At 40.2% G+C, this 13135-nt stretch overlaps 1 protein-coding gene across 5 annotated transcripts in view; it reads left to right on the forward strand.

Annotated features, from left to right (window-relative positions):
- Positions 1-13135, forward strand: part of mef2cb (myocyte enhancer factor 2cb) — a 79936-nt gene that overhangs the window by 13136 nt on the left and 53665 nt on the right. For 3 of the 5 annotated variants that reach the window (XM_060907095.1, XM_060907092.1, XM_060907096.1), the window contains 2 exons: positions 2536-2650; positions 7602-7701. The gene's annotated coding sequence lies outside the window, so the exon portion shown is untranslated. The remainder of the gene's footprint in view (positions 1-2535; positions 2651-7601; positions 7702-13135) is intronic. The other 2 variants (XM_060907094.1, XM_060907093.1) reach the window with 2 other exon arrangements.

Below are 13135 nucleotides of genomic sequence, written 5' to 3' on the forward strand. Positions count from 1 at the left end.
GGTGTGAATGTGAGTGTGAATGGTTGTCTGTGTCTATGTATCAACCCTGTGATGACCTGGCGACTTGTCCAGGGTGTACCCTGCCTTTCGCCCGTAGTCAGCTGGGATAGGCTCCAGCTTGCCCGCGACTCTGTACAGGATCAGCGACTACAGATAATGGATGGATGGATGGGTATTTATCAAAATATGAGTTTTGATGTTAATTACGCAAACTCAAACAACTTTATAATTTATGAGTGCATAGATGAGAGCGCTACATTAGCTAGTCTCAGACTTGTAGCATTGTTATGAATTTTATCTGTTTTGGAAAAAATATACAGTATACTTCAGAGAAAGTCCAGGTTCTTCAGTCTATCTATCTATCTATCTATCTATCTATCTATCTATCTATCTATCTATCTATCTATCTATCTATCTGTCTGAATTATTATTTAAATTTCCAAATTATAACAAATTAAATGTTTAAAGAAGAATCAGTGTTATCCTGTGGAAACAACGTCCAGGCATTGTTTGGGTCACGAAATACTGCAAATTAATACACGTTTATTCTAACTGATCACCTTTATCCTGTGAAGAAACATTTCTATCCTGATGGGAGTGGTCTCTTCCAAGATGACCCCGCCCCATCCACACATCCCAAGGTATCACTGAGTGGTAATGAAGTATTAAAATGTAAATCATATGGCCTTCATAGTCACCATAGACACCATAGACACCAGCACAGACACCAACTCCAAATCTAATTGAACACCTATGGCAGATTTTGAACTGACAGCACTGTCATCAAACACCAGTTGAGGGAATATCTTTGTAAAAATTGTTTTCATCCCTACATTACAGCTCCAGAGATTTGTACAATCTGTGCCAAGGCCTGACACCTTAATAAGACACCCGATGTTGGTTTTTCCTTTAATCTGTCACCAGTCTGTAGATGACATAAGAACAAGTGAGGATGGGGGGAAAGGAGAGAGAGAGAGAGAGAGAGGTGTGATCTGTCCGTTCTTTCTCCACTGCTGCAGTGCTCAGTGTGAAGGCTCTGATTTGAGCGCTTGACAACATTATCAGCTTTGACAGACAGATTGCTTTTCACATGAGCAGATTATACACATGCACATACACACAGTGCAAACACGGGCTTGATGATTTCTGTTTGCCAAGAGAAATGCACTGATGTTTATCATGTTCTAAGGAAATAGGAGCCTTGTTCTTCTTTCTTCCTCTAACAAAACCCATTTAGAAATGTGATGTTAATGACACACGCATTATGCCGGCCAGAGAGCAACACGGTGAGACAGTAACGCCTTCAGTGTTTCACAGCAGCCAGATCTAAACTAAAAAAATGATATTTTAATCACAAAATGAATGAATGAATGAATGAATGAATGAATTTGGGGTGTTTAAAAAAGAATCATTCACATAACGTTTGCTGTTTTTTGGTCACTGGAAAGCTGACTGAAATCTCACGTGATGTTAAACAAATGCATCTGTGTGTAGTGTAAATATCTTATTTAGTATCAAGATGCATATATGGGTATTAATAGCATATGAGACATGCTATGTGGTGTGCAATTCATAAGTGTATTTCAGTCTATCAACCGAGCCAATTTCAATATTTAACTAGATCATTTACTCTGATACTACAAATAGTCTAAACATACAGGCATGCACGACACAACTGGCTATTGCTTGTGTCATTTTAATTTTTTCGAGTGCAATTCAAATCAGGGCTCTTAAATAGTTCGTTCACCAATTTACCAAATCCTACATCCTGCAGAGTGTCTGATAAATGAGTAGGATAGACAGAATACCATAATAAAACTTTGCATGCTTTCTTTATATGTACATGTACATTTTTGATCCTCAAAGTAGATGCACCCATGACAGTGACCCTTAGGCATTTTTTTAACATTACAGACATGTTCCTATGAAAAAGATACGTAGCAAAGATACAGACGCAGTGACAGGGTTGTACTCTGAAAGGTTCAGGTTAATATCTTTTTGGGGTAATATTATGACAGCTTGAAATGGAAGAAGTAAGAGCAGGACTCATAGGAATCAAGGCTCTGATGTAGGATCCAGAACGCATGGTTCACACAAAGAAATATCAGATATCTAAGGACGTTAAACCTGATCTGGTTAGGATTTTAACTATGCAGATTCCCAGCTTCATTTTTTTTTAAAAAGGGATCATAAACAACATCATCCAAAGTGTTGTTTGGGCTGAAAAGTGCTAAAATATTTATTTCACAATTTACAAGACAGCCTATATACATAGAAGAATGTCCATAGCCCTTGACAATGCATGTTCTGAGTTCCAGGAATTGTGAAAACCAATCAAATCAGAGCATTTCCCACACAGTTCTTCGCACACCAATTCCCTCTAGGCCCTTCTCACTTCATACATATGCACAAGACAGCTCAGCATTTTTTTTTTTTTTTGGTATTCCCCCACCATGCTGAGCAACTTGAACTGTGGTCCTACTACAGGCCTAAATGAATCTGTTTTGTTCTTCATCTTCTTTCTGTCTCCACCAGATGCCAACCAAGACAAGTGCGAGCGCACGCTGAAATCCAAAAGGCGTTTCTAGAGCAGCTGCATGCGTGACGATCTGGAGGAGTGAGTGATTGAGCTGAAGGAACTGCGAATGTGGTGGGTGAGACATAAAGTTTCCAAACTCCCAGAAAAGTCAGCTCATAACTGCCTTACATCACTGCCTGTGCTTTACAACCCATGAAACTGACAGAAATTTCATTAGCATTAACACTTCAGGTATACATTATAAGTCTGGCAGAAATTATGGAAGGATTGTAAGCTATAAAGCAGTTCTGTAGCTGCTCTAACCACAGCCTATTGATTTGAATGCCTGAAGAACAAGAGGAAATGCGTCACAAGCTCACTATTAGTTGGGACCCAGAGGTGAGATTGCATGTAAACTGACACCAGCAGGTCAGGTTGCAGTCTGTCAGACAGATTACCTGCTTTGATTAATTCATTAACCTGTTTGATGTTTTACCTCTGACTCTAGCTTGCTGTCCCTGAACTCAGAGACGCAGACCTTTTATACAGAAGCTGGATGTGGTAATGCAATATTTCTGTGAAGAAATATAGAAATAGACGTCAGTGTTTCGGGATTTGAGGAGGAACTGAAAGAACTACTATAATCATGGTTTCTCTCCTTTCATCATTCCCTCAGCATTACGATACAATCTCAGTGTAACTAAGTTTGAGCACAGTGGTCATGTATGAAATATGAAATATTAAATACTCCAGCCTGTTAATGATCCTCAGCATGACTTGTCTTAAGCATATTAACCCAGTGGATGTTTTTTTTTTTTTTTTTTAAATCACAGCATGCTTGTTCATGTTTAGCATCTGTAATCCATGTCAGATGTAATCAAAAGAGCTGAAGCAAACCTGTTGAAAGATGAGCTGGAGAGAAGGGGGTAATGGAGATACAATCATTAAAATGGTTTTGATGCACCGAGAATATAAGATAATAATAATAATAATAATAATAATAATAATGTCTTAATTTAGTATTAATTATAAAAAACATATGCATGACACAACTTTTGTCCTCTCTTGCTTCGAAAGACACCTAATGGTTTATTGTGCAAATTACTGTAATTATATTTGTAAGATAAACAATAAGGTAAACAATGTAACTCAACATTGCATCTACGGTCTTTACATGAGTTATAAATGTATACTACACAGTCCTACACAGATAAACCACTCAAAGTACAAAACAGTACAAGCAAAATACAGTTCACCTGTTGAACACACACCTCGGGTTGAATTAATTGCACCATTAAGTGTTTATTCAACATTTTCTAGGTTTATTATATTACACAGAATCAGAATCAGCTTTATTGGTCATGTATGCCTGATCATATAAGGAATTTGTCTGGAGTGATCCTATAGTGCACACACACACTTACATGTACACTATAATGTAAATAGAATAGAAATAGAAATAGAATAGAATGCCTTTATTGTCACTGCACAAATGTACAATGAAATTTAGTTCATCATAGGAGAGCGATGAAAGCAGAGTAATGACGTGACCCATCACGTGACAGTTTATTATTAATACAGTCTTAATGACCAGGGTCTCTAAAAATTGTTCACTACCGTTGAAAAGTTTGGGGTCACCCAGACAATTTTGTGTTTTCCATGAAAAGTCACACTTTTATTTCCCACCATAAGTTGTAAAATGAATAGAAAATATAGTCAAGACATTTTTCTGGCCATTTTGAGCATTTAATCGACCCCACAAATGTGATGCTCCAGAAACTCAATCTGCTCAAAGGAAGGTCAGTTTTATAGCTTCTCTAAAGAGCTCAACTGTTTTCAGCTGTGCTAACATGATTGTACAAGGGTTTTCTAATCATCCATTAGCCTTCTGAGGCAATGAGCAAACACATTGTACCAGGGTGCAATTTGTCAAAAAACCAGAAGGGGGGATGTTTTTTTTTTTTTTAATCATGAAACGTCACAAAATTAAGGTAACAATAGGCTAACAGCTCAATAACATCCGATGATATCAAATGAATAACACTAAATGAAAACGAACACTAAACCAGAGATAGTAAATTCATCTTCCTATCTCTCTGACTAAATACACGAACACTAACACAACAAAGTTCGCATTGCTCGTCGCGTTGCTGTGATGTTTCTCTCCCTCCGGATTAAATGGACAGTGACTCAAAAAATCACTAAAATACATGAATACTAAATGAACAGTTTGCTCTGATGGCGCAGTTCACATTGTGCGCAGCTTTCCGATTTAAACTGTTTTTTTTCTCATCCTTATACTTCCTGTTTCATGGACTGTAACGGATTTGCTTATTTAGTAATTTTAATACAGAATTTACTTTGAAATTATAATCAGACACTCCAACGCCCCCCCCCCAAAAAAAAAAAAAATCGGCCGTGAAAAAGGCGGCATCCGCCAAAAGGCGCGCTGTTTGCATCCCTGCGATCGCAAAGATATTGTTATTATCTACAATGTATCTATTTGCTGGGGACGTTCGTGAACATCAAAGCTGCCACTTCGGGTCATTTTGAAAGTGAGTGCAATGTAGACCATAGAAAACTGTGTCACAACATGCCTGTCATGTCAACTTTTTTTTTAGTTTGTTTGTTTTATTGACGGGGTTGTCCCCGAGGATCTTTTTTCAGCAGAGATAAAAACCAGAGGGGGGGATGATCCCCACCATCCCCCCCAGCAAATCGCACCCAGCATTGTACCATTAGAACACTGGAGTAATAGCATATGTCAACCTATACAGAATGTCCGTATTTTATACGGATTTGATTCAATAAACGTAGTATACGGGCGTATAAATAAAGTTATACGGATTCTTTAAAAAAAAAACTTCAATATTTATTTAGAGCTATAATCAATTCCCACGATGATAAAAGAACGCATAACATTTACAAACGTACTGTACATCACAGACAGCCAGTAAAGAGTCTTATGAAATCGCGCGTTATCTTGTGGTAGCAAGACTTCGTTCCACTTTTGATCATGCGCACACCGCATTGCGAGAATCCCGCCAACCGTGAAGTCATAGACGCCGGCTTCTGCGTAGAATCATACATCATCCTCGCCCGAGAATAAAGATGCCTCGTTCATGTGCTGCGTTTAACTGTACCAACAGGTTTACCGTCCAAACGAGATCACATGGGATTACCTTTCACAGGTGAGACTGGAAAAATACTTTTCATTGTATTTGGTCATTATAACGTAATTTTACGAACAGATTTTCCTGACTTTGTGGCTAATATGAAGTCTCGCGCATAATAGCCGCTCGGTGAAACCTGCCTCCAAGCAACGAAGTATTTCCTTCGTAACTACGCTGATAACACTTTGTGTTTTTGTCAAACATTGGAGCTTTGTATTCATTCTGAAGGTTTATTGTTATTAATATTGAATAAAAAGTAACTGGGATACATCATTGTTAATTATCATTCAAATTTTAGGTAAATTATTTTAATTTGCATCTTATACGGATTTTATAAGGGAAATACGGATTTTGGAGGTTGGTTATACAGGTTTGATTGACCAAAGGTTGACATGTATGTAACAGTTGCTGGAAATGTGCAACTGTATACCGTACACCTATGTAGATATTGCACCAAAAACCAGACATTTGCAGCTAGAAGAGTCATTTACACTCTAAAAAATAATGGGGCCAGTACTGGTTCTTCAGGGCGATGCCATAGAAGAACCTTTTTCGGGGCTTCAAAGAACCGTTCATGCAACAGTTCTTTAAAGAACCATTTAAACCATTTGTTTGAGCAGTGAAGACAGATTTGTGTAAACATAGCCTATGTGCATTGACCAGCAAATGGTAAGAGAATGCCAGGGTCTGAAGAACCATTTCCAATGTGAAGAACCTTTCGTATAATGTAATGGTTCATCACAGAGTTTTGACTCTCCATGGAACCATCCAGAGATTTGAAGAACCACTGAAGCACCTTTATTTTTTAGAGTGTACCACATTAGCAATGTATAGAGTGTATTTCTCATCTCTCATCTCATTATCTCTAGCCGCTTTATCCTGTTCTACAGGGTCGCAGGCAAGCTGGAGCCTATCCTAGCTGACTACGGGTGAAAGGCGGGGTACACCCTGGACAAGTCGCCAGGTCATCACAGGGCTGACACATAGACACAGACAACCATTCACACTCACATTCACACCTACGGTCAATTTAGAGTCACCAGTTAACCTAACCTGCATGTCTTTGGACTGTGGGGGAAACCGGAGCACCCGGACGAAACCCACGCGGACACGGGGAGAACATGCAAACTCCGCACAGAAAGGCCCTCGCCGGCCCCGGGACTCGAACCCGGACCTTCTTGCTGTGAGGCGGAGTGTATTTCTGATTAGTTTAAAGTGATCTTCATTGAAAAGAACAGTGCTTTTCTTTCAAAAAGAAGGACATTTCAGAGTGACCCCAAACTTTTGAACGGTAGTGTACAAAAAAGACTTGAGGTCACCTCAAGCAGCAAGTACCCTAAAAGTACACTTTGTCAGAGTGCACACTTCATCATGGTGCCGGAGTCTGGAAAACTCTTCAGCGCCATCCCGAACTAGTGAAAAGGTGTCCGGTGTTGGCTGCACGCGCTTGCTTCATACACCAGGTAGGTAGCTATGAGATGGAGATAATAAGGCGTTATTACACGTGTGCGCCCCCCCCATTAAAACACAGGAGTGGTGTGAGCCCGCCCCCCACTTCATGAGTAAACCCGATTAGTTGTCGTGGCGCGGAGAGGGCGAGGGAGAGGCACGCGCCGCTGACTGAGGGGGAGAGAAGTGCACGAGCGGAGCGGAACAGAGCAGAGCTGAACATCCTTCAGCCTCGACCGGGAGACGCGAGCGGCTTCACGCGAGACACACTCACGCGCACATACATACGCACGCACGCGCGCGCGCGCACACACATCCACGAGCTTCACGCGACACTCCGCTCTGCCGTTTTAGTTTCACACAAAGCGACTTGCCTGCGTGGCGTGTGTTTTTTTTTTTTATTTGTTTGTTTGTTTTTGTTTTTCTGAGTTTCTTCCCCATCTGTGGTGGATTTAAAAAAGAACCAGGTCCTACAGGTCCACCACCCCGGCGCCTCTCCGCGTTCTGTCACTCCGGCAGGAAGGACAGACGCTCCACCGGACACCTTTCATACAGAATGAAGTAAGTAACCCCACCGTGACAGCGTTCGCGTCCAGATTTGTTCACTGTGACTGTTTGTGTCCGCCATCGCTGTGATATTATTTTGTCAGTATTAGCACACAGACAGAGCCTGCGCGTGCCGCTCACTTCTGAGTATAAAAGTTATGAGGCGACCGTTACATTTCAGCCCTCACGCGACTTTAGCATTTTTAGCACAAAATACACACTCAGGACATTTTACCACAGGCGCCGGATAGTGTTTGGAAAGACTAAAAGAGCTTTAAGCTTGACAGGTATAATAATGAGTAATAAGAAACATAACGTCGAATGATAGCTATGAAGCTCCAGTTTAATGGGATATAAATGTAGAACGGCGTCTTGAATGACCTTATTATAAAGAAGAGAGAGGGAGAGAGAGATGAACAGGGTCACAGCACACAGCGGTATGTTCCTGCTCTACTCACATCTCTTTCCTAACTTTAAAACAAACCCAGACCCATTTGTACTATTTTAAAATTTAATTTCTGTCATGACTTGCTGGGAAAAAAAAAAAAAAGTTCTGGCCTCAGATTATTACACTGATTTTGATTCAGTCCATGTTCATGTGCTTATGAGTAGATGATAAAAACTTTATCCTGGAAAAAATCTAATTTATTTTATTATATACACTTTAAATGTAAAGTTTAACACTTCAGAGTTATTTTAAATGCTCGTGCTGTAAAGACACAACTTGTTTACTGTATTTTAAACTACTGTAACAATTCCCCCTATTATTATTATTTTTATTTTTATTTAATTTTATTTTTTGCAGCTCATTATTAGCAATATATTTTTATTACTTTGATTCAAACAAAGCTGGTCATATTGATATATATATATAAAATGCAGTTGAGGCATGTACTGATTTCAAACCTTATTCAGCCCATTTCTAAATAAAAAATAATAATTCTAATTATAACGACAGTCGTAATGCTGTGTGAGTACATTGACATTTCCAGCTCTAAAAGTGGTGGAGAAAGTTTAGAAATAGCCTACGTAAACACATATATCGAGCTGAGGATGTTATTTTGCTTGAAATTCCATCTGCAAACCCTAAAGTTCATAAACCGTGTTATTCCTCTCAGGGATTAAACTCTAATATAAATATTGCTCGTAATAAGATTTCGGTGCGTCTGTGTTGAGTTAGATTTCTCTCATTGCCTTGTACACGTTTAATTAAACAGGTAACCACAAAATATCACAGTCTGATATAATCATGAAAAAGGGTTTATGAGTAATATGTGATATGAGTTATGATGTATGATGGGGAGAGTGATGTTGAGCGTCGCAATATATCCTGATTGTATTGAAACTCTGGGCAACAGGATTGGCCGTAAGAGTACAGTACAGTCTACAGTCGGTCATCTGGAATATATATATATATATATATATATATATATATATATATATATATATATATATGTGTGTGTGTGTGTTTTAGGTTTGGTGTGTTTACTAGACAAAAGTGACCTCAGACACACTCTGTGAACTCTGTGTTTTCTCACATATTAAAGGCAATCAATGAAGCACCGCACTGTGTGTGTGTGTGTGTGTGTGTGTGTGTGTGTGCGTGTGTGCGTGTGTGTGTGTGTGTGTGTGTAAATGCATGCATGTTAGTCTCACCTGTTGTTCTCTTGGGATTTAGTGTTTGGCTAATCTGCCCAGCAGGAAGGTGAACACACTCACATGTTAACATGAAGATATACAGAACGCTCTCTCTCTCTCTCTCTCTCTCTCTCTCTCTCTCTCTCACACACACACACACACACACACACACACACACACACACACACACATACACACATGCACGCACACAGAGGTCCTCCTCAGACCTGTCGTCTCTGGGAAATCACTAGGGATTTTGCCAGTGTCGATTCACAAAACCAACAGTGACAACATGGCCTTACAGTTCCCCCAAAGAGCGGGATTAGCTCCACACGTGTCACTAGGATTGGCTTGAGGACCTAAACCGATTGTCGGGGTGTGGAGCATACAGTGTATATCTGTCTCACAATACTGTAACTCTGTATCTCCTGATGGCCTGTAAAATTCTGCTGTTCAGATGTCGCAGTGGCTCCATTTAAAATTATTAATCGCCGTTTCAACTATTGTAAAAGTGCTTTGCTACCTAATTAGCGAGAGGAAATCATACAGGCATTCCTGATAAACTTTAAAATGCTAACTTAGCGTCATCAGAATTAATCTGTTTAATGGCCCACATTATTATGCTTTAGCATTTAGCTTAGGAATCGTCCATAAATGTTTGTCAGGGGCATAAAGAGTTTACAAAAATGTTTCCATTTGCAAGTTCAGATTGGCAAGATCTAGCAGTAATTAGTAATTAGAAGTAATTGCACTTTTCTTGCCCAGAGGTAAGGAAATCAGTGTGTCTTGCAGTTTTGTGACTGCTTATTTATCTTTTGCACAAAGGGGAGCCTTCTTATAAAGGACTTCATGGTGGCATGTGTGAGTAAATGTATTTGTTAAAAGCAAACGATTTTCACTGTCGATTGAGCGAAATTTATTGCGGGTGCCTTGCTGTCACTCTATGATCTTTGCCTTCCAGGTTAGCGAATGTTTATTTTTAATTCTTAAGCTCGGAGGCAGACGTGTAAGTCTCAGTAAGTTTCCAGCGCAAACAGGTGATTAAGCCACTCCAAGAAAAAAGTAAACTTTTTATTAACAATTAAAGCTTGTTTACAGGAAATGGTATTGAGATTTGTGTAAATATATTGATATTATTATTTTTTAAATTATTCTTTTTTTTCTCCCTTTTGCCTAATTACTTTACACACGAAGCAGAGAAGCCTGCTTCAGACCTGTAATTTTGTACTTGAATAGATCCGGTGCATCAGCGTTAGGGAAACGTATCCGAAGTACGTAATCCTGTCCTGGTGACTTGCGTCTCTGCGTTTGCTTCTATTTAGTAATTAACAGTGATGCCTAGCATTGTTCTGTCAGTGTAACAGGGAAGAGAGTATATGGGTTTTGTTTGGCAGGGGTGTTTGTGAGATCACTAAGGAATTAAACTGCCTTTGATGTCTACTTACATTATAAAACACATTTCAGCATATTTCTGCATAACGTTGAGCTGAACAGTGCTCGTTTGCGAAGCTCTGCCATGTGTTACGGGCTCATTCTCATGTTATACACCGTTGCTGTGTGCGCTCGGGTGGAATCCTGTGAGGTGTGTGAGGGGAGGTAGGTGGGTGGGTGGGTGGGTGGGCGGCGGGGTTGTGCAGGAGTTTGGTACATTTTTGTCTGTGTTTGTGTACGCGCAGACAGAGGAGAGCTGTGAAAGATGACAGAGCCGACTTGAAAGAGGCTGAAGGAGGTGTGTGTATTGATGTGTGTACGTGGTTATGAAGACAGTATGACTCCAGTCTTCTCATCCATATGATCCACATGGAGCTCTGAATCTCGCTGCACTAAGAGTATCGCGGAGGTTTCATTCGAAATAGCACTGTAAAGTACTGAAGGAACCTCCTGTTTGCTCCTACGCCCTCTGTGTCACGCACATGCATGGTACTGGGTGGTCTGAAAAGTCAAAACTCCTGGCCTTTCTCGCCACTATGTAATATCACCAGTGATGTCCAAGTGTCTTCAATATGCACACTTATGGGAAAGGAAGAGAGAGAAAAAAAGGAGCAGATAAGAGAGATAAACTTTGAGAGAAGGATTTGTTTCAATATTGGATCACACCTTTATGGAGAAGCCTGAAAAAAAGATACAACTTTCTTTCTTCCTCTTCAGCGGCATACACATATGTGCTCACTGTGAATGTGAGCATCCAGTAATTAAAGACGCCAGGCTCGTATTCGAGGCCATATCTGTTTGTTGTTGTTGTTTTATTTTATCAACCCTGCAAGTGAAATAAAATCTACCACACATCCCAAATATAACCTGGAAAATTGCTCTCTGAGATCCTGATTTTATGGTCAATCCAAATCCTTGGCAAAACACACCCAGGACTGCAACTCTTTTACGTTCAGCCTAGTGTGTTTGTCAAGTGCACTCCTCAGCAAGGGAAACTCGAGGTCCCATCATGAAGCAATGGCATGTCACAGTACTATCGTAGTGCTGGCTAATGCCCAAGAAATGCTGAAAAATAAGAAGAAAAAAAACCCAGAGATGCTGAAGGAAGTGTGTGTATGTGTGGGTGTGGGTGGGTGTGTGTGTGTGGGGGGGGGGAATGCTGAAATATTTTCCAGCGAATGTAATTTATCTTTGTCAGTGGGGGCAGCATAGCCCTGTCACTCTGTAACATCCTCTGGTGGGAGTGAAGGAGGGGGACAGAGGGTCCTCTGTGTCCCAGCCAGGAGCAGCATCCATCTGAAAAGCTATGAGATATTTTTAGTAGATCCTGTCTCCACAATGGGCTCGAAAGGTGGAGGTCCTCGAGACGCTTTTTCAAAAGGGGTCGTGACGCAGTTATTTTATCACGCACTCTACTCATGCTCTTGTTAGCCAGCATTGAAAAACACTACAGTAGCTCTACTGGGACAAAACACGACGAGCATGAATCACCATCTCACTCAGTTTGAGAATAGAGAGTTAAAGGGTAAAGTTTTTGTTCCATTCGTGGTTGAGTTTTAGGCAGCACGTGCACTGCATTAGTTCAGCCTTTCCTGTGTTTTTGGAGCACACACCTGTATATATTTCCACAATCATCTGCACCTTTATCAACGGTACTCTGCCATCGAAGCACGGGGCTGAAGTGGCAAGAGAAAAAGATGCGCAGCAGTGGACGTGCTCTGTGAGTGGGGCAGAAGAAGGGAGTGAGAAAGAAAAGGAAGGAGGGAGAGAAAGAGAGGAGAGGCATGTGAGGGGCTGGCGTTATGACACTTCATGCCTTTGTGTTTGGGGTGGCTGCTGTACAGGGCCCTTCAACAGGCTGTCACCTCGCGGCCCATCAAATGAGCCTGCTCCTGCTCCTGCTTCTCTCCTTCAGGCTGCTTTAGCTTAAAATCTGCACACACACACACACACACACACACACACACACACACACACACACACACACACACACACACAGAGCAACTTTAATTTATACTGAAAATAATTTATAGAAATTTTTCCTGGAAATGTTTTAAATCATTATAATTGTTTTACTTACGTAACTCAGTAGAAGTTATGTGAGATTTTCTCTCTTTTTTACTTGAACATGTTCAAAACTGAGGAACTTCAATACAATGAGCAATGCAGCGCTATAATAGTGTCATAAATGACTTTTCTGAGAAATTGTTATCATCTGCACTTTTATAACATTTAATTAACTTCATTGTTAAGGGAACAAGTAGCCGATTAGATGCTAAAATCTATTTTCTCGGCTTTTGTTTTACTGTAGTCTTTTGCAAATAGAAATATCCTTAGATTCATTGTTGTTGTTTTTTTTATTTTTTATTTTTTAATAGGA

Source organism: Neoarius graeffei, chromosome 24, assembly GCF_027579695.1.
Source record: "Neoarius graeffei isolate fNeoGra1 chromosome 24, fNeoGra1.pri, whole genome shotgun sequence".
Classification (NCBI taxonomy): Eukaryota; Metazoa; Chordata; class Actinopteri; order Siluriformes; family Ariidae; genus Neoarius; species Neoarius graeffei.